This window comes from Tursiops truncatus, chromosome 21 (assembly GCF_011762595.2).
Source record: "Tursiops truncatus isolate mTurTru1 chromosome 21, mTurTru1.mat.Y, whole genome shotgun sequence".
NCBI lineage: Eukaryota > Metazoa > Chordata > Mammalia > Artiodactyla > Delphinidae > Tursiops > Tursiops truncatus.
Window position 1 is genome coordinate 3663668 of NC_047054.1, and position 23672 is coordinate 3687339.

Consider the following 23672-nt stretch of genomic DNA (forward strand, 5'->3'; position numbering starts at 1 on the left):
ATTACTACTTATGAGTCCCTGAGATGTTTCAGGGATGGTGCTATGCACTGTGAATGAAGAAGGACTCTGCCCTTGGGCCATCCACTGAAGGAAGTTGGTCATTGATTTCTTTATGTATGTCCAGACCCTTATCTATGTAATGAATAAAGATACAGAAATCTAGCAGGCAGAAGTAAGTATCCATACAGACATAGACACAGTGTAGAAAATAATTAGAAAAGCGTAGATGTATAGATAAAGGCATAAAATGTAGATACAATTAAATATTTTAAATTAAGTCAGTATTTAAAAGTGAGTAAGGCTATTCTCTTAATTCCATTCCTGGGTTGTATTATTCCTAAAAAGGAACATGATTAAAGGCTTGTTTTAAAATATCTCCAAAAAAGACAGGGTTATTTAAAAAAATTGGCTGGGTAGTCCAAGTGGGGAAAGATGGTAGAAAGAAATACCTTAGAGGACAGTTTTGGTGTAAAACATTTGGCCTTAAATAAATGCATGGACCTGCTACTGAAAATGTATTACATATGTCAAAGGAACAGTAATTAAACTGCTCCCTCTAAGCTTTTTTGATAGGCCATTTTCAGAATGAATGGCTGAGGCTGAGAAAGGGCACTTGGCATTTAAGATCCCTACCTTTAGGATATTATTCTCCCTGATTTTTCCATTCAACATGATTTCCTTTTTCACTTTCATGACAACTTAGAAGAAAGTTTTCTGCTCTTTAGCAAAAGATGACCTTAGAGCCACATAGAAATTGTAAATTGTTCTTATAGTATATGTAATTAATTTGGTCATTAAAGAGAAATGATTAATCATGAGGATACATGTATATACTGAAGAAGGATGACAGATTTAACAGGTTGTCATGGTAAAAATTGCAAATTTTACAGTTTGGCTTTGACTAATGGAAATTAATATATACCACAGTGATTGTCACAAAATAGTTGAAAATTATCATCTACTTAAAGTTGTTTTTTGTGTATGTATGATATATATAAATATAGTTTGTGATCATGGCCTGCAATTTCTTTTTGAGAACAAGTTATTTATGGACTAAATCCTTACTAATATTTAAAAGAAACTGATAAAAGTTGAACTGTTCTTTATTAAAAGTAATTATTAATCACTTTCAAAACTCTTGCTTCTAAAAATTAAATTTAATTGATATTTTCCACATACTCTCATGAGTTTCTCTTCATTGTGTCTCAACACATATCATACAAGTGTATAGCACACATACTAACTTGCTGCACTGAAAGTAACATTTTTGTGTAACATTTGTGCCGGTGCCTCTTTCTTATTCCCAAATCTACTGGCAATAACTGGAAAAGGAAAGGAAGCAGACTAATTCAGAGTTAAGTACTAAACCTCATCATTTCAACCTGTATATACTCCTGCCACATTTGATTTTTTAAAATCCTGTCACTGTCTTTTCATTCCTATCTTAACATGCTTTCTATTTTATTTCAATTTTTGGAACTATTGTCAGTCTACTTGTATCTTTTTGTATCTTTTTTCTTCCTATGTGTTTACAAGTTGTAAACCAAACTTAAAAAATTAGTCATAGAATATAGTTCACACTGGCCAGAGTCTTAACAATTAATCACACAAGCATTCCTTCTATTTTTTTTTAACATTCTCTGATTCTTATATTCATTTATTCACTTTTAAATTTTACAAATATTTATTAAGAACTTATTGTGTGCTAATCACCTTTCTTCTCATCAGGAAAACAAAGATAGTTAATAGTTTCTGTCCTCGAAGCACTAAAAATATGAGAAATAGAGAAACAAGATAACAATTACAAGGTGAGAAATCAATGATGGCAATAATGAAGCAATGGAAAAGGACTCCTAAATAAGTTAGTAATAAGGAAAGGGTGTGTATGTCTGGAAAAGACTTAGAGAAGCTTACATTCAGTCTGAAGCTTAATAGATGCTTGGGGAGTATAAATATATAAGGGAAAGGGTAAGAACCATCATTTCCCAAAAGAGAAGGAATGAGTAAAAGAAAGGAGGCCCCAAATGTATATACCATTCCATGAATATTTTAGGGGAGCATGGATTAATAATGAGAAATAAACCTCTTGGTAATTGACAAATATCTATATGTGTGCTGCTTCCTGAAATTCCAATAAAACCACTAGTTGTGTAATTAGTGGATGTGAAACCAAACACATATAATAGACTTAATTTTGACAGTTCTCAGTTTGTTCTAAATGTCTTCAAGGAATTCTCCTGCCATATCATGTCATAAAATATATAATATTCTAAAAGATAGACTAGATGAAGTTATAGGTGATACTAACTGTACTTAAAGGTATAGAATGATCACAAATGACCTCAAAATCATCACCCGGATTTGTCATATGGAAAAGCTTGATTTAACAAACATTAATAAAGTCATTATTCAAAAGACCTACCTACCTATTATGGATAAACACATGGAGGGGCCATTTGGTTGTTGCAGAGTATCTACATGGCTATTTATACGTGACTATTATATCTTAAGAACCAAGTTATTAAGAAGTTATGAATTAGTAGAGCCAAGACTTGAGACAGCCTCGTTCCAAAACCCATGTGATCTTTTGTTACTCAAATTGCGTTACGTTAAGCCTAGGAGAGTAGTTTTTTCAATATGTTCATAAGTGAGTTGGGGTTGGTCGGAAGAGGAGGTTCCTACAATGAAATAATATGCAGTGTCTCAATATGTAAAACAGACAAAATTGATACTCCTACACTTGAAACAAGATTGTAAACTGCTTTTCATGAATCATGATATAACCTTTATTGTCCATGATGAAGAATCTGAAATTCACAAACAGGTATTGTCATCATCATTTTAAAATTTTGTAAAGATATTATCACGGAAAATGTGACATTTTAAGTTACCATTTTTTAATAATTTGCTCCTTGATATAGCAGATAAATAAAATGAAACAACATACACACAATGATAATTTTAAAAATACTTTGTTAAATAATAGTGACTCAAATCTTATGTTTCAGTAATTATCAGCTACAACTGATTTAATGAAAAAATGTTATCAATTATTAATACTTCATATTATAAACTCTCAAATCATTTATAGTATGCATGCTGTTTCTTTGCTTACATAGGGCAGTAATTCTGTTTCTTTCCTTTATTTGTCAAAAGCTCACAACACATCGAATTTGGCTCATTATTTTTTAGGGAATGTTTCCTAAATCTTTATAGTGTTTAATTGTCAACTGATCCTTGAATGCACGGACAAAATTCCATTATTTAATCTTAGAGTTAAACACTTAAACATGAGAATATGTAGCTAAAATTCCCCCAATAAGCTGAAATAATTCAACAGTGGTTACTGATTTTAATATAATTATTTTAACATGTAGTCATATTTTTTTAATATGCAGTACTAGACAGTTATCCTGATAACTTTATGTAGCAGGTAGTTGTTGAAAGAGATTTCAAAAAGGAGAGAACTGAAGTTATAATTATTGACTTAATAATGATTTATAATGTAATCAAAGATACTGCAAATGGAGTTTATTTGGAAATCACTGTATATATTAATCTACATTGTAGATTTTTCTTTAATAGGACACTTAAAGTGTTGTTCCCTTTCTTAGTAAACAAGAGAGATGCTAACAGAAAAATAGTCTTGCCTTAATCTGTTGTGAATGGTGTCAATTAAGGTTCATACCATAAGCGTGATTTTTCTATTTTATGTAATTTTAAAGAAATAAGTCATTGAATAGTTAAACATGATTTTAATTATATAAAATCAAATATTTAAGAAAAGACATTTAAGTGGCAGTTTTAAAACTGATGAACCCATACAGAGAATATATTCTTCATTTATTGAGCCTTAGTAAAAGTAATACTTGTCCCAGCATCTTATTCACATGCTTTAATTAGAATATCACTTTGTGATTTATATCACAGAGTAAATATTTGGTTATAATAAAAAGTCCAACGCAACTTTAGGCAGGGAAGGAGAATTTATTAACCAGACACTGATATCTCATGATACCCAAGGACAGAAATATATCTATACCTTAAAAACCGCTGGAACTACAAACAAGAATGTCAGGACGACTTGGCCTCTCGGTCTCTTTTTCTTTCTTTTTATTCTCTTTTTCTTTTGTTTTCATTCTCTTCTTTTTCTGTTTTAGTTTTTGCTTTCTTTCGTCTGTTAGTAAGGATGGTTTTATCCACATAAGAATCACACCCATGGATATATTTCAAATAAAATAATAATCTATCCCTTAATAGTATCTAAAAATCCCAAGCATTTTTTGAACTTAATATAAATGTAGAATGTCAAATCAATAGGGACATGTAGATTAATTAATACATATCTGCAGATCGAACATTTGTTCAAAAGTACAGGTGGATTCATAGCTACCATATTACATTCAAATACAACTAATTCCATTTGTGATTTATTTCAATGGACAATATGAAGCACAAAAACATTTTAACATTTTCCGAAGTGTTACCCAATAAGTAATTTATTGGATAATGGTACTTTCTCTAAACATGCCAACTCCATGAATACAAACTAGGGTCTGTTTCTATTTTTTTCTTGTGTTAATATGACATTCTTTTACTAGGAGTTAGGAAATTCTTCAGAATCAGATAAAGTATTAAAATAACTATTTTAAATATGTTATAGCTGTTCACATAAAACAGTTGTTCGAATAGCTCAGCAATGTATTATTAAATTTCAAATGAACAAAATACCTTTATAAATTTTACTTCAAAAGATAAAATTATAAATTCATGAATTTCAATAAGAGAGGACTGTCATAATCAAATATGGTGCTTTTAAAATTCCCATCATTCAGAAAGAGGCACGGACCACAGTGTTCACTGCAGCTCTATTCACAGTAGCCGGGACATGGAAGCAACCTAGGTGTCCATCAACAGATGAATGGATAAAGAAGATGTGGCACATATATACAATGGAATATTACTCTGCCATAAAAAGAAACAAAATTGAGTTATTTGTAGTGAGGTGGATGGACCTAGAGTCTGTCATACAGAGTGAAGTAAGTCAGAAAGAGAAAAACAAATACTGTATGCTAACACATATATGTGGAATCTAAGAAAAAAAAAAAGGTCATGAAGAAGGGCTAAGGAGTAAGACGGGAATAAAGACACAGACCTACTAGAGAATGGACTTGAGGATACGGGGAGGGGAAAGGGTAAGCTGGGACAAAGTGAGAGAGTGGCATGGACATATATACACTACCAAATGTAAAATAGATAGCTAGTGGGAAGCAGCCACATGGCACAGGGAGATCAGCTCGGTGTTTTGTGACCACCTAGATGGGTGGGATAGGGAGGGTGGGAGGGAGAGAGATACAAGAGGGAGGAGATATGAGAACATATGTATATGTATAGCTGATTCACTTTGTTATACAGCAGAAACTAACACACCATTGTAAAATAATTATACTCCAATAAAGGTGTTAAAAAAATTACCAATTCATGTGTTAGAAGATATGTAATATATTGCACTATTAGTTTATTTTGGCTTTACCTATTCATCTTATTTTCAGGAAGGATGTTTGCCTTTAGGCAATACCAGTTTCCTTTTTCATGATGTTCATTAAAGTATTCAAAGTTCCCAATGTTTGCTAGACAGGGATTTCTTCAAGGCACAGCATCCATTTAACCCTAATTCCTAACACAGTGTTGGGAACACAGAAGATGTAAAATGACCCTATGGTTCTCAAAGGATAGCATGTTTTATCTCTCTCAGTTAAAGACTTTAAGCTCTTAGGAAGTGGCGAGTAATGTGAATAGTGGATTAGAATCATTCGGTCATACTCCCCTCCTTTTTAGCCAAATGACACTCAGATGTTCTACCTTCAGTTTGCATCAGAGCTTTAATGGGTTGAAAATCATGGCACATACCGAATATGGTCAATGTACATTTGTTTTTGCTTCAAAATAGAGGATATTTAGAAAAAATGTATTCTGTTTATTTTAAAATTTATTTTTAATTTCATTTTTCAACTTTACCTTCTAGTCAGAGAATGATGCCAGAGTATCTTTTTTTTTTAAATTAGGCTTAATTTATTGCTTATTTTGTAACATTAGTAATGTTATTTGTTATTAAATAATATTCTATTACTGCCTCACAAAAGCTATGTATCTCTGCAGTTAATATTGGCTATTTAATGGGACACTACTATATTCTGATTCTTATTTAGTTATATTATAAAATGACTATATTTTGTTTCTTTTTTCTTATTTGATCTACAAGTATCAAGAATACCAGTTTAACGTGTTTCCATCTAAATTCATGTTCTTGCCAACTTATCCTTATATCTCTAACAGTTCTATTTTGATGCTAAATTACTTAGTGGATAAAAGTTCAAAACCACTGAAGTTTCATATGGCTTCATTTTGTCTTGCAGTTTTACCAACGTTCTTTTGTTTGGTGTTTGCCTTTTGTACTATTTCCTAAATCTTAACAACTCATTAGAATCAACTAGGAATTGGAAATAAGAAAAACTTGGAATCCTAGGTTGTGTCACAGACTAAGGCCAATTAAATTAGTGTTTCTGGGAAAGGGGTCAGGGATTACTTTGTTTTCAGAGGTCCACAGATAAATCTAATTTTTAGTATTGTGAAGTTTGCTGTCCTGCTAAATGCTTGCTCTTCCTCTTCTTGTAGCACATTTTGCTTAATTGTGTCTCATGAGGGGAACATAAGTGTTCTCAGAACTTATTTTATGATATTTTCTATTTTCTTGAGGAGGCAAGTTTATTAGTTAAGTTTGGACCTACTGATTACATCTGAGTTTTTTAAAAAAAACAACTTTGTTTTGGATTTTTTTTTCTATTTTTATCCTTTCATACTTTCATGAGTGAAAAGCAATTCTAGAAGGGAGTAGGCACAATAATCATTTGGTGATCCTGTTAAGTTCCTTTCTTTGGACCGCAGTGTCTGTGAGTCTGCTTCAGTAGGTCTAAGATGGAGCCCAGACCTGTAACTTATAAAAAAATCGTGGTGATCCTGATAAAGATGCTGATTAAAATGACCAACATCAGTGAAAGGGATACGATATCTCCTCTCACCCCGTTTAATCAGAACTCCAAACTTCCAGCAGTTAGTTCTGAAAGAGGAATCTCAAAGGGAAGGAACTGCTGCCCAGAAAGCTGCTGTCCCCACCTTTGGCCAGTCTCAGTTCTGGCTCAGTCACTTCCACTCCATGAAGATTGCTCAGTAACACTCTGGATGCAGCTGTTTTCTCTTAGAGAAGATTAGAACATTTGGAGCAATCAACATCATTTATTAAACATTGAAGAACACTAATGCTATGCATACAGGCTGTATAAAACCGTGAGAGCAATGCTAATATGCTTCTTATCCCGTACTTCGCCGTTTGCTCTCTTTGACCCAGCACACATTGGCTCTGAGTGTTCTGTCTTGTATGTATTTAGGCCATATCCATTCCCAGACTCTTCTAAGTACCTTTGTTTTTAGAGGTAAGATTGTTAGCACGGTGACCTGCATGGTGTATGAGTGTAAGAAAATGTGCCATGTGGGGAGTGGACTGCCCCAGAGTAAATCCTCTGTCAACAACGCTTCCTTCCCAAATCTTATTATTTTCAAAATAGAATTCACTGTTTCTATTGTATATAGTTCCAGAATTACGTTTTCAACATTTTCTACTCAAAACAGTATTACATTTGTGTTTTATAGAACTAAAATGCTTCTATTTTAGCTGAAATTCATATGTGGTCTTCAGTTACTGTGTTACAAAATAGGAAATAAATTTCCTTCACCTTTTCTCTAGTCTATTAAACATTATCAATGGATACAGAGAGACTGATACCTTAGTTCTACCATTAAGAAAATGATTAGGTAGGTGCTGGGTATATAGTTGTGAAAATAATGCAATTTTGCCTTTGATGTATTTAAAATCCAGATAAACCAGTTACTATGAAGCGACAAATTATGTTCATATGTAAGCCTATAGTACAGGGTTTTAGAAGAGAAATAAATTTTATATTTGGTTACGGACAGCATAGAGAAAGCCTGGCCGAGGAAGAGTTATTTAAAAATTTATGAGTGTTACACCTGAAACTAATATAATATGGTAAATCAACTCTACTTACTTAATTGCCAACAATGTATGAGAATGATGGTCAGTAGGAATTAGCCTGTGAACCCATGCTGGGTGGCAGAGGGGCTGAGGGAGAAGGGAAAGAACCCTTCTCCGGAGGAGCAGCCTGTAATGACCTACTGATTAGACAGTTGATTATCAGGAGGCGCTACATGGGGGAGGAAGGTTTCTGTGTGATGCGTTGCTGCAGGGTTGCTTTTCTGACAGGCAAGGCCGCTCACTGAGGTTCACGTCACTTTAGGACAGCAAAGGTGATGAGTCCTCTTGCCTCACAGAGTCCACTCAGTCTGCGCTTACATCCACACGCTCGTAAACAGTGATGATCAGAGGTGCTATGATCCCTCTCTCCCCTCAGGCACAGGAGTGCACGATTTATCCCAGACATCTCGAGTGTACGTGGAGGCGGCCCCGCCTCATCTACTCCTTGGACCCAGTCGTTCCACCCAGCTGCAGCCCAGTCTCTCTAGGAACCTAGTCAGGGAAATTCCAGGCCTGCACCCAGGAGCTTCTGCTGCCTGCTCTTAACCTCCTCGGCTTTGGTGGCAATCTGGGACCGAGTATAGTTCAGGCATTCCCCACCCTCTCCCTACTGGCTTCCTTAGCATCCTCAGCATCCTCTGAGGTGAAATAGCCTTCCCTTCCGGGAAGTGGCCACGGAAGCATTTGCTCGCTGCTAAATAGGCCAACTCAAGGGGAGGCTTAGAGAGGGCTTCATGCCAACATCATTATGCCCAGATCCCGCATCAGCACAGAGTTTAAATAAAAGCAGTGCATCTGCTCCTTAAACGTGGTGTCAAGACAAGCCCCCTGCACCTCCCAGTCGCTGTGCCACAGTCAGCGCTTCTCCGTCGTCGGTGCTCTTGATGCTTCAATAACGAGCCACCTCCGGAATGTAGGGGCCACCAAGGCTGGAGGAAGCACTTTGTCCCTAAAAAAAAACCTGATTTTTTTATATTATTAATAAAAATACACACATTTCTGATTTTGGGGCGTTAATTTATATATTTATAATTCTGAGATACTTGTGTTGGTACTACTTAATCAAAATGTGATTTTTTAATCTAATTAAAAGTTCTTGTAAAATAATAATGACAGAATGACTTTGGAGATTAGAAGAAGTATTTACACTGCTGTTAATTTTCAAAAGAGAATTTAGTAAATAGTGTCCTTGATGAAAGTGCATGCCAGAGGGATATTGACTTTTTTCTGTTAATTATGTCTACTATAAGCACAGAGTATTCAAGACTCTTTCTCTTCATTCTTTGAAATATGTGTGTGTGTATATATATGTGTGTGTGTCTCTCTATATATATGTATATACTGTGAGATATATACTATATCTCAAAAAATTGGAGAAACTATCACTTGTCATAACTAGTATTGAAATTAATCTCTGTTGTGATTCTTAATTTGTAGGATTTGTAGGGGTCAGTGCTGGTATTATAACTTAAGAGGGTTCCCTTTTACCTTTCTTTCAAGAAATAGGTTGGAAAAATTGCAATCTTCTCAATTGTTATGAAAATTATTTAAAAAGCTGATTAAAATAAAATCCCCCCAAAATTCAAAAACCCAATAAATGAATCCCTTCATTCTTCATGACAAATTATACTTTTCTATAATGACATACTATATTTTGCCTGAAAACAGAATTTGTAATTATGTATATTAGATAAAGAGAGCCTTACTATATTCTACAGGGTGGTCATCATCCTTGTTCTATAAAACATGTTTATTAGTGAGTTGACCTAATGATAAAATGTGCAACAGTATTGTGGTGGGGAGCGAATAAAATATGTTGCATCAAGTGATTCAAGAAAGATGGGCTAAATCTAACAATATCAAATTTAATGGAAATGAGGTCAAATTATCCATCTTATTTCCAAGAAAACCAAACGATATTAGGAAAGTCAGAAGAGAGAATACATAACTTAGCATGAAAATCAGGAAGAAACTATTATAAAATAAGTAAATATTATGTTCGAAATTAGTAAGAAAAATGGCAATAATATCAGAAAGCTCATTTAATTTAAACTGTACTAATAGGAGTAGATTCAAGTCAAGGATGAGATGATGGTCCTCAGGATGATAATGGAATATGATTTGTAACTCCATCGCTAGTCCACATGTTAGGATGGCCTGCCGATTTCTTCTGGTCCCCTAGGGCAGTATCTAATTGAGGTTGTTAAGAGATAACATTCCACCTGCAGCAAGTTTAACATGAGGACACCAGGCTTATCACATTACTTGTTTTATTTTTCCTGTGCCCTGTGTACAGCCTATTAAAAAGCAAGCGCCTTACAGTAGTTCATGACATCTAGCACACATTTCCCTGCAATATGGCCTTGGTGTGTCCCATCTTTTCATCTTTAATCAGGGATTTTAAAGCTAGATTAATGAGACATTATCTTATCTCCCACTTATAAAATTTTTAAAAAGTGACACCATCCGGGTTAAACATTTCTCCCAATGTCTGATGCTTCCAGTCTGTCCAGTGATCATCATCCTGATAGTGACAGCTAGAATGAAAAAAAGAAGGGGTGATTACAGTTGTCACACCATCCTATGTCTACTCCTTCCTTTCGGTGTTTGCCATTTTCTATTTCACAGAGATCTGAATGCTTTGACTGTCCACTGCTTCCTGCTAAAATTTGACCGTTATTACATGCATGATGTAATGCCACATTTTGAGATCTTGACTTTCAGAATTAGCATCTGAAGCTAGAATTTAAATAATATAATTCATCACAATGTGCTCCATATATAAAATTTGTAATTCTAGCAATATGGCTGGATCCATCTGTAATATGGTAATTCCATGCACTTGTCTGTTGTTGTTTTTTTTTCCTGTCCCCTGTCCTGCTGAGATTTAAATGACTAGAACCAGCGCTCAGAGGCTTCACTCACTTGGTACTCTTGTGAACAGTGACATTAATCCCTTGCGCATCATCCACATGCTGACTTTCCCACACAGGTGTTGGCCCATCCGTTCCCACACCTGCAGAGGTACTCCAAGCCTGGGTGTGATCAGCTGCAGTTTACCCTCATGCTGTGTCATGCATAGCAGCCCCCGAGTCAGGCACTACAGCTTGGCCTTCACCACCTATATAATCTGAAGGAGCCGCCACAAATTCTGCGTCATCAGTTGCTTCATGAAATACCAAAAGAGTAGTGAAGACGCTGGGATCACACTACCTGGCCTATTAACAAAGTGCACAAACAGTCCCATCCTAAAAATTCTTCAGTTTGTTTGTCAGCATCTCGAGTGAGGCATTTAGCTACCTCCACCCCAGGTTATTTGTCCTCAGAGGTCAGGGTCATACAGGGTGGCCATAGGTGCAAACTCTTCGTAGCAAAACAGTGAATCTTCTCTTCTAGGCCTGATGCAAGTCTGCCTCTCTAATGCCCAGCCCTGAGTTTCTCCTCTCCTTTCCCCTGAATGGAAGCTAGATAGATAGGTTTCTTTTCCTGCATTTCCTCAAAATGCCCCATGCTAGCTCTCCCGATGGCTGGCTCCCTTACTTCTTTCAGCATTTTGCAACAATCCTGGCTTCCTGGTGAGATCTGCCATGAGCATCACATACGCAATGGTAGTCCTCTCCCCACCTTATCCCCTGTCTCAGTAACACTTTTCTACATCACACTTATAACCTATTATATAACCTACTTGTTTATTGTGCTTGTTACTTGTATCTCCACACTGGGATATAAACTCTAAAAGGATAGATAATATTGTTTTGTTGTGTTTTGTTTTGTTTAGCGCCAATTCCCCACTATTTAGTAAAGAGCTCAATAATTACTGAATAAATGAATTCAAAGTAACAGCCCCACATGTACACCACAAGATTTTTCTTATCCGTCAGCAAACTGATTTTGTAAACATTCTAGGGCAGAATAGATATGGGTTACATAATGTCATTGTTCATTATGGCACTTAAATTGTTTCTAAGTTGTTAGTCATTATTTTATTATTGTTTTATCATTGAATATAGGATACGTATCCCAGTATCACTCATGAGCATATCTGGAGTTCAACGGTCAAAGTGATCAATGGGAAGGAATGGCCAGAAAAGTTGCTACTTTTTATACCAGGCAATGGCTGCGTTCAAGGTAACTTGCTACTAGGTTATGGCCTACTACAATTTACTTTTAGGGAAACTATAGATTATCCACATGTTCTATACATTGACTGTAATATGATACATAGCAAATACAGATTAATATAATATGAACGTGAAGTTGATAATGCTAAATACTATTTACTATTAGTAAATTTACTAAAACATTTTTTAAAAGTAACAGTAGTAGTGGTTGGATACATTTTATCCCTGGAATAGTCGATAATTTAAAGCTGGTAAAATAAACAGCAACCATAAATTAAACAATTTTTGCAATCTCAAAAGATACCAAAAAACCAAATAAAATAATCACCTTACTTACACACAAGCACCTTAAATCCAATCAGAAACTAAACTAAGGTTAAAATGTTATTTTTTGTCCAGTGGAATTAATTTATTATATTGTAAGGTGGAAAGACTATTCTACAAATGTTATTTCTTCCAATGTTAAATATAAGTAATTGGTAACTGCAATGAAAAATAATTGTATTGTAACATTTTTACTTATTTATTTATTTATTTATTTTGCGGTACACGGGCCTCTCACTGCTGTGGCCTCTCCTGTCGCGGAGCACAGGCTCCGGATGCACAGGCCCAGCGGCCATGGCTCACGGGCCCAGCCGCTCCGCGGCATGTGGGATCCTCCCGGACCGGGGCATGAACCCGCCTCCCCTGCATTAGCAGGCGGACCCTCAACCACTGTGCCACCAGGGAAGCCCTGTAATATTTTTAAAATGGCAAATTATTTTAATCATCCATCAATATATCAATAACAATATCAGTATATCAATAAGAAAAAATGTACACATTTTTACAAAATAAAGAGTAAGAAGGTACAATTTTATGTGTGTTATTAAGGTGTATTAAAAGCTAAATGGGGCTTCCCTGGTGGCACAGTGGTTGAGAGTCTGCCTGCTGATGCAGGGGACACGGGTTCGTGCCCTGGTCCGGGAAGATCCCACATGCCGCGGAGCGGCTAGGCCCGTGAGCCATGCGCGTCCGGAGCCTGTGCTCCACAACGGGAAAGGCCACAACAGTGAGAGGCCCACGTACCACAAAAAAAAAAAAAAAACCTAAATGACTGAAAACAAATCATACAGACAGATTTTTCAGTAAAATAAGCATCTTTTACACAGAACCTTGTATATATTACTTGACAGTGTAATAATTGTCATATAAAAGTCAGGGGTACAAAGCAGGCCAGTTTGTATAATTTGTCAGGTAGATAGTTAGCTAATTGAAAAACTATCAATTTAGTTTTTAGTTCAAGACATACACTTAAACAGATACCAGATGAAAACAGTTAAATGAAAAACAACACACAAATAAACAAAAATAGTTTTAGAAATTGAAATGTCAACGTTTGAGTACGAATGATGCTAACAGAATGGATGGGTCACCCTATATTGGGATTTCTCTTGAGGCATTTAATGATTTGCTAGAAGAATGAGATCAAGAATCCAAGCAAAAATTGGCTGATTCACTGTGTCAAAGAACTGAAAGGTTAGGATTCATGGTTACAAAGTCAATGAGGGATTGAGAGACTAAAAACCTATAGGAGACACTACTTGAGTTCAAGACATAGTGTGAAGCTACAGTAATCAAGACAGTGTGGTATGGCAACAACAAGGGAAAAAAAGATAAATAGATCAGTGGAACACAAGAGACCCTCAATATAGACAACTGATCTCTCACAAAGGAGCAAAGGCAATACAGTGGAGCAGAGATAGACTTTTAACAAATGGAACAACTGTGCATCCACATACAAAAGAATGAATCAAGACACAGACCTTACACCCTTCACAGAAATGAACTCAAAATGGATCATAGACCTAAATGTAAAACATGAAACTAAAGACTTCTGCATGATAACATTAGAGAAGGCCTTGGGTATGGTGATGCATTTTTAGATACAATACCAAAGACGTGATTCTAGAAATAAGTAATTGATAAGCTGGATTTCATTAAAATTTTTAAAAGTCTGCTTCGCAAAAGACAATGTCAAGAGAATCAGAAGGCAGTTCACAGACTGGGAGAAAATATCTGCAAAAGACACATCTAATAAAAGAACGTTATCCAGGGCTTCCCTGGTGGCTCAGTGGTTGAGAGTCCACCTGCCGATGCAGGGGGGACAGGTTCGCGCCCCGGTCCGGGAAGATCCCACATGCCGTGGAGCGGCTGGACCCGTGAGCCGTGGCCGCTGAGCCTGCACGTCCGGAGCCTGTGCTCCGCAACGGGAGAGGCCACAACAGTGAGAGGCCCGCATACCGCAAAAAAACAACAACAACATCAACAACAACAAAAAAAAGACTGTTATCCAGAGTATACAAAGAACTCTTAAAACTCAATAATAAGGAAACAAAAAAAAACTGTTAAAAAAGTTGTCCAAAGACCTTTACAGGCACCTCCTCAAAGAAGACATACAGATGGCAAAAAAACATACAAAAGGATGCTCCTCATCTTATGTCATCAGGGGATTACATATTAAAACAACAATAAAATACCACCGCACATGTATTAGAATGGCCAGCTTGCACAATGGACAACAGCAATGCTGGTGAAGATGTGGAGCAACAGGAATTCTCATTTATTGCTGGTGGAAATGCAAAGTGACATAGCCATTTTGGAAGACCCGCAGTTTCTCACAAAACCAAACATACTTTTACCCCCATGATCCAGTAATTGTGCTCATTGGTAGTTACTGAAGGAGTTTAAGTCTTATGTCCACACAGAACCCACACATAGATGTTTATAGCAGCCTTCTTCATAATTGCCAAAAATTGGAAGCAACCAAGATGTCCTTTGGTAGGTAAATGAATAAATAAACTGTGGTACATTCAGAGCATGTAATATTATTTAACACTAAAAACATGAGCTCTAAAGCCGTGAAAAACATGGGGGAACCTAAATTGCATATTACTAAGTGAAATAAGTCAATCTGAGAAGGCTACAAACTGTATGATTCCAACTGTATGACCTTCTGGAAAAGGTGAAATTACGGAGACAATAAAAAGATCAGTGGTTTCCTGGGGTGGGAGGAGAGAGGAAGATGAATAGGCAGAGCACAGAGGTTTCTTTAGGGCAGTGAAATTACTCTGTATGATATCATAATAATGGAAATATGTCATTATATATTTGTATAAAACCATAGACTACACAACGGCAAGAATGAACCCTAAGATAAGCTGTCGACTTTGGGTAATTATGACGTGTCGATGTAGGTTCATCCTTGGTAAAAAAACAAACAAACAGAACATTCTGATGAGTGATTTTGATAGTGGGAGCATATGTGGGGCAGAGGGTATGTGGGTAATCTTTGTACCTTCCTCAATTTTGTTGTAAACCTAAAATCGCTATTAAAAATGAAGCCTTTATAAGAAAGTCCTACAGGAAAATGTACTCCAGAATGGCAAACCCAGTTTTTTGTGCCACTTTTACTCTAGAGGCATTTACCAGTTTCTAAGCTGTGCTTCACAAGAGGCCAGCCAACTAGACAGCGGTCTTAAGTGAGGAGATTGGGAAATTAAGCAGCCTCAAAGGAGTAAGGAGAAACGTAGAGAATTCAGGAACTGCCAAAAAGGAGGTTTTCTCAAAAAAGGTTTTTGTTTGAGATCCCAGAATAGCTCCACACTCCCAGCAAAGGCAAATAAAAATAATATAGAAGTTAGAATGATTGAACCAAGCATTAAATTAACTCCATGAAAGACTGGATGAAGTGACATTTTTCTTCTCAACTTGGCTGACTGGAGATATATATCTAGATCAAGATAATTTTATCCAAAGTCTCTTAACTATTTTCATACTTAATGCCCAGCCTTAAAACAAAATTACTAGACATGTTTGGAGATAAGATCAAATAATAGAAAACCAGTGGAAAAGATATGAAAAAGATACTAGAAACAGACACAAGGATGCATATATTATAGTTACCAGACGCAGTGTTAAAATCCCTAATATGTTTAACTTGTAGATGAGAGATGGAGGAATTCCATGCAGAAGTGAAATCTCCATATGTAATATAACCAAATAAATTTTTATAAATCAGAAACTGCTTGATACGTCAGATGACTCTGATGAAAGCATGTTAAAGGCAAACATTTTAATGTTAAAAATCCGTAATTTGTTTGTGAGCAGGTAAGATGCAAGCAAAAAGAGAAAAAAATTATAGTGAAATAAAATGTAAAAATTAATCCAAAAGAAGTTAAGTAAGGAAGAAAAATAAAATACAAAAGTAAAGAATGGATAGGGGTGCCAGATACAGTCCCATAATATGTTGTTAGATTTAAGTCTACAAATAACAGTGATCATAAAAGTAAGTCGGCTGAATTGTCTAGTTATGACGTAAAAAGTATCACTCGAGATGCTTTTTGCATGAGAAACATCTAAAGAATAAGGACCCAGAATGAATGGAAGAATATATGTTAGGTAATGTTCAATTTTTAGAAAATCCTTGTATAGTGTTAGGCACATCAGACAATACAAATTGGACAGCAAAAATCATAACATAGGATAAAGTTTTCACTATAAAATTCAAGATATTTTACTTATCAAGATGATATGTAATTCTAAACTCGTACAAAACACAAAATCAGGAATATGCGTAGACTGATACAAGTAGGGAAACTGGCTTCAGGCCTGCACTTTTGAGGACTTTCTCTGGCCTTTCTCGAGTGATGCCCTTTTCCCAAATGGGTGAAGAGTCCACTGGGCATAGAGGAAAGTTTTCCTTTATTGAACCTCATTAAATTGAATAATACTATTGGTATTAGAAACACACGAAACAACATGTATTTTTTAAAATATTACGTAATTAGGATAAAGCTATAAAGCAAAGCAATGAATCACAAAATTCAGAATCACTCTGGGGTGAGACAGGGAATTATGATCAAGGCACACAGCGGACCGCAGACTCCATTTAGTGTTTTCTTTCTTAGGTTTGTCAGTGTGTGCACAGGTATTCATTTTATGGTTCTTCTTTAAAGGGTGTGTGTAGTTCATACCGTCTTTTGTATGAATGATCATTTCACAAAAAGACAATATTAAAAGAAGAAAAAGAAATTTGAAAATAAGTATGTAGATTACACAGAATAACAAAAACTATGAAAATAATTGAGTTCAGAAGAAATATTCTGAAGTAAAATACACTGCAATTCTGAGTAAGTAAAATGTAAGGTGATTTTCAAATAAACAACAAAATAAGGAACGTTGGATTGCTCTTTATGTTGTTAAGGCTTCTTACATTTAGGAGCATAATCAGGAGGCTTCTATGCAGACTTCCTTAGGTTATAAAAAATTACTTAGGTGTTTAATTTCTTTGATTTGCCCAAGTGTATTGCTTATAAGATTGTTTGCCAAAATTTTAATGATAGCAGTGTCTGTGCCAGTAGTGTTTATACCAGCTGTACTGGACTAATTATTTGGTTTCCTCAAATGTCTACTTTTGAAATAATTATGGCTTTTGAACACATAATAGACAATATGCTTGGAGTATACAAGAATTTTGCCTAAATCGCTTCTTTAAAAACCAGGCAAATCATTTCCATATTCTATTTTACAAGGTCATTGGCACCCAGACCCCAACAATCTTGCCCTTGTCATTATATAAGCAAATTTTATCTTTAGGTATATATACCCTTAAGTTTACTTAAGGTATGATTTACATAAGTCCAGAATATGTTTTGTCCTGTAAGTATTTAAAATATTATATAGTATCTCCCTTGATTTTTTTGGAAAGAAAAAAACACATAACATTTCTAAGAGTAAATTTGAGATGCCAACCCAGAATTGCACGATGTGATGGGTTAGTGTACCATGTCACTGTCAATTATCATAGTTATTATTTTAGTGTGAACTAAATTTGACAAGCTAAGTAGAATGGAATGTTGGTAGCATAGGTAGCTTGTATCTATAGTTGTCCAAACACATGTACAAACACACACACACACACACACACACACACACACACACACTCTGCAGTGATCATAACACTAGGCAATTGGACAGTTGTGAAAGCATAATGGTTTCATATCATTTAAAGTCCTAATGTTTCATAACCTTAAGAATATTGAATATGAGAAAAACAATATCATATAAACCAGTTAACAATGTTTTATTTTTCTCCCTTTCTGGACAATTTAAAAAGATTTATGTATAACTTCAGTGCAGAATGTATTTTAAAATATATTGCATCACATGACTAGTCATACACAATATTTTGAAATTTTGCCACTCAAAAGCTATTAAAATTTTTCAAGCTTGATAGCAAATGAAATCATACAAATCATTTCAACCATGAACAGAAGAAGAAACCACATTCAGTGCCTGAGGCATCATTCAATTATTTCTTTCCCTTTATAATTTTCAATATGACTGACAATTACATTTACGGTTTTCTCAAAAAAAAAATCTAGCCTTCTTATTTTCTCTTTTTAATTGAAAACTATAGAGAAAATGTCAAGAATTTTGTTCTGCATTTTAACTTTCTGTGTTTACTGATTAAATGAGTTTATTAACAGGATAATTTATTTTAAAATATATTAATATATAAAAATATTTTTTCATTTCTATTACCCTTTACCTTTATATTTTAGGTTCTTCTGTTAGTATTTTTCTCCATACAAAATATAATGTATTTTTTAAAAGTAATGGTTTCTTTTAAACTTCAATTGCTACTTTATTTTCTTTCTAGAAATAGAACATTTTCTAGTTCTATAAATTTCTATCAAATTAATAGCTTTTTTCCATAATCTTTATAACACATTGTCCAGTTATTGATCATTCTGCTTATTTAATTACGATTTACAAAAAAACTCTTTCCAAACTTCACTCTATTTGTGTATCACTTTTTTTCCAGACTCTTGTGGAAGTTTTTACCTTCTACAGAGCATTCCGCAAGTAGTACTCAATACATATGGAAATGTTTTGTGCTTACTTTCAAGTTTATAAGCTCAATTATGGTACATTTATAAATTACCAGTTGGTGGAAAAATGTCTGTGTAAATTGTTAAGGAAGTAGTGTTTTAAGTTGATTCAAATACTGAAGGAACTCTTATATCAAGTTGGACAGAGCTCTCTCTCTCTCTCTCTCTCCTGAAAAAATCCACTGAAAATATTCTAAAATATACAATATCTACGAAAAAGTCTTCTCTAAAGGTGTTTCCTTTTTAGTCTGACTGCGTATATTCTCAACCCTTGGCAGTCTTTAATGTTTGAAGTTGAGCAGCCTTTGAGCTTAAGTAGGTATTTAGATTTATAAGTTTTTATTTACGTGGTAACATATGAACAGGTTTTTCCTGAATTAAATACGGTCACATGCATAAAAATGTTATCTGGTATTTAATCAATTTACCTTTGCTTTAATATTTGTCACACCCTTATGCAATAATGCATCATTTTAAAAATAGTTCACCATAGTCCTTTAATTCACTTAAACGAAAATGTATCTTCTCAGCATTTCATTTACCATCCCATGAGTCATATGTTTTGTTATAACACTACTAGTCTAACATTACCACTGAGCCTTTTTAGCCAAGGGTGGTCTACTACTTCCATTAAAAGGCTGATTTTCTGCCTTAGCCCATGGTTCTAGAAAACAGAGCCTGAGAGATATGTATTAAGGTTTTATTGGGCAGTAATCTCAGGACAGTAACAGTGAGGGGAAAAGGAAACTGAGGTAGGAAAGAGAGAAAACATATACAAAGTGAGGTGGTGTCTTACTGAGCTGGCCACAGATTTTAAGAAAGTGCCTGTTTCCTTGGTCCTGCGGGATGACTTTCAGAAAGACCTTGAGGAACCAGCAGCCTCAGCATAGTCCTTTGAGGGAGGGTGGGAGAGAACTTGGTCCAAGTTGTGTTTCCGTCTCTGTCTCTTAATTATCAAGGCTCGTTCCGGGAGATATTAACTGCCTCGTTTTGTGTTATTCTGTCTCTTGGCTGCTGTCAGGGAAGCCAGGTTCCATAGCTGGTGGTGTGGTACTTCCTCTGAATTCAAAAGTGATGGAGTAAGTCATAGCTTCCATGAGTTAAGAAATGTTGAAAAATATGTAAACATACTCTAATTTCTTATTTGGACACTGGGTTTACAGGTGATCTCAACTAATACTTTGAAAAACTATTTTACTGTGTCAGAAGTTTTCTGTTTCTTCAAACCCTACAGTTTCTGGTTACGGATTACAGGTTTTTTTTTAAAAAAAATTCTCCAATAAAAAAGAAATGTGATCAACATAGTCTTATATTCGTAGGTACTATTATAATGTATGTTCATTTTATTGGGTTTATACTCACAAAAATATAACTATAGAAAAATAATATAAGTGAGATTACAGCTGATGAATATTTGGCTACTGGACTCTCATATCCTGCATGAGGTTTCTGGGTGTTGCTATACAGGATGGGCAATGAACAAGGACAAGAAGCCTTGGACCCTGCGTGGAACTGAAGGAAGGAGCCCTGTTGTAAGGATGTGGACTACCTTCAAAATGTATGTGCCTGCCCAGTTGTGATATGTTTTTCTAATCAAAATACAGGAAGTGTATAGACTATTGGCATCTCTGAATGTGAATTCAAGCAGAATTGTAAGTGGGGCCTGGAGCAATTGTAATGGTTCTTGATCGTGTTGATCAAATATTAACCATTTTCCCTTTATTTTATGCCATGTAGAAAGCAATCTTGTGAAAATATTTTGAATCGTTCCGTGTGTTTGGTGATCTATATTATCTCCTCTAATATACTCAAAGGAAATGCCAATAAAACACAATTCATCCGCATGCTGTAAAGCAAAGGTAAAACAAATAAACCAAAGCAATTCACAAAACTTCCGTCATTTACATTTACATTTTTTGTATTTAAATAACAGACGTTAGATGCTAGGCGGTTTGTTATAAAAGGTTGTAGGTGAAATCCTCTAATCCAATCACAAAGAAAGTCTTCCCACCTACTTCAGATCCCTGGAATTCATTCAACTTAGGGGAGACAAAATGCACATTGCTTTTTGAGATAATATTTCAGTGTAATCAAGTCTTAAGTTTATTGTCAATGATCAGTCCCATAAGTTAATGCAAATAAGATATCAATTATCAAAAACTTGCCCATTTTTATAGGAAGAGCAGCGATGACACATATGGTAATTTTAATAGGAAAGCATTCAGGGAGTTGAGGATGTATCGAGCTGGTTGAAAATGCAAAAAATTGGGCTTCCGTGGTGGCGCAGTAGTTGAGAGTCCGCCTGCCGATGCAGGGGACACGGGTTCGTGCCCCGGTCTGGGAAGATCCCACATGCCGCGGAGCGGCTGGGCCCGTGAGCCATGGCCGCTGAGCCTGCGCGTCCGGAGCCTGTGCTTCGCTGCGGGAGAGGCCACAACAGTCAGAGACCCGCGTACCGCAATTAAAAAAAAAAAAAGAAAATGCAAAAAATTTGCCTAGTTGAGGACCAATTTATTTTTTATTAACCAGAAAGAATATTTCACTTAAGTTTTTTTTCACCATATAGAAGCACAAAATTTAGCCATTTAAAAAGTTTAAACAATTAGAAAAATTACTCAAGGCATGTTTTCTTTTTTTTTTTTTTTTTTTTTTTTTTTTCTGTACGCGGGCCTCTCACAGTTGTGGCCTCTCCCGTTGCGGAGCACAGGCTCTGGACGCGCAGGCTCAGCGGCCATGGCTCACAGGCCCAGCCGCTCCGCGGCATGTGGGATCTTCCCAGACCGGGGCACGAACCCGCGTCCCCTGCATCAGCAGGCGGACTCCCAACCACTGCGCCACCAGGGAAGCCCTCAAGGCATGTTTTCTTGAGTGGATGTACAGAGAGAGATAAATAGATATAAAGAAACAAAACTGCCAGTCTATTATTTACCTCTATTTTCTAAGCATTGATTCAGCAGAGAAGAGATATTATTTAATGTTTTATGAGTATCCTATTATCATAATTTTTAAGTACTTGGAATCATTTTATCAATGTGTTTTACTACAGACACATCCTTGAAGGAGTCTCACTCTTTTAAGAGTGACTACCTTACTCTTTTCTCTCTACCATGTCCAGCCAGTATTATTAAATGGATTTGTATGCGTCCTGCTCTTTCTCTCTTCTTATCTATTCATGTATATTCTCATATACACATATATGTGGCTTCAATTATCACCTTATTTTTATACAAATATAATGATATCACATACATTCAATTTTTCTCATTTAGTAATACAATCAGAATATTCTTCAGATGTTCATATCTCATTCTTTATATGCATATATAATTATGAAAGTATGTGAAATATATAGATTTGAATGTTCAAATATGTCTTTCTTTTTTACATACTTATTTTACTACTTTTTGCTTCTACTTCTTTTTACTATTTTTTCTCAGTATGCTGCACTTCTCCTGTCCTGAACTTACCTTGCTCACTCTAGCAGCAGTGTCCTTTGACCTTTTCAAAAACCATTTCAAATATCATCTCTTATTTATAAATATGTCTCAGTATGCTCGTATAGCAAAACGGATAGCTTATAAGTTATGCATGTTTCTATCGAATGCTATTAAACCACGTATTACATTTGATATAGAATTACTTGATTGTGTGCTTTTCTTGTAAACTAGAAGTTTTCTTTATGATAAAAATTCTATTCTTATTTTATCTCTACTGTCTTGCATACTTAATTTTTTAGTTCATGGTAGATAGTATCACTTACATGTTGGGTATTTAAATTTAATGACATTTAGATTTGGCACCATGGCATGGAAGAAGGGGAAAATAAGAATTAAATTAAGAATTTCACCAAATTGAAAAATCATGAGGTTGAAAATTATAGATTAAGGGAATACTTTATAGTAAATGAGCTAGACATACTATATGCGTTAGATAAATGATTGAACTAGCTTAATAACAGACTTTTTAATTTTTATTTGCAAAATATTTTAGTAATGATATTAGTGTTGTATAATCTCATTTGTGAAAATGGTTGTTTAGCTTAAAGGGTATTTTATATATTTGTATAAGCAATTCCCTTATCCCCCACCCCAAAATATTTGAATATCACCCAAAAATACATACCAGATTGCTGTTCTTGGACATAAACCAATTTTATTCCCAGACGAAACCTGATGGTAAAATCCAGAGCATGGAAATACAGGAATCTAAGGTAGAGAAAAAAAATAAAGGAGAGAATAAAGGCTGTTTAATCATGTTATGGATTTTCCCGTCTTTATCCAACCTAATTCAAATAACTGACAAGAATCTGGTAATACTTATAACTCAGCTGGGACACAAATACCATTCATTTTGCCTGGTAATCCTGTCTGTGTCCTTTCCCAGCACATATTTATCACAGAAGCAGTCTTACAGCCTCAGTCATGAGCTTTTCCAGTTAAAGGTCCTGTGTTTTATATACTGTTATTACTTTGCAAAATCAGGTAAAGGAATTGAGCTGTTCTGAGT

At 35.2% G+C, this 23672-nt stretch overlaps 1 long non-coding RNA gene across 1 annotated transcript in view; it reads left to right on the plus strand.

The window, feature by feature from the left end:
• The first annotated feature begins 1767 nt into the window (after nucleotides 1-1767).
• LOC141277487 (uncharacterized) overlaps nucleotides 1768-23672 on the plus strand; it is a 46492-nt gene continuing 24587 nt past the window's right edge. Inside the window, exons 1-2 of the long non-coding RNA XR_012328963.1 lie at nucleotides 1768-1808; nucleotides 12121-12238. This is a non-coding gene — a long non-coding RNA (uncharacterized lncRNA). The remainder of the gene's footprint in view (nucleotides 1809-12120; nucleotides 12239-23672) is intronic.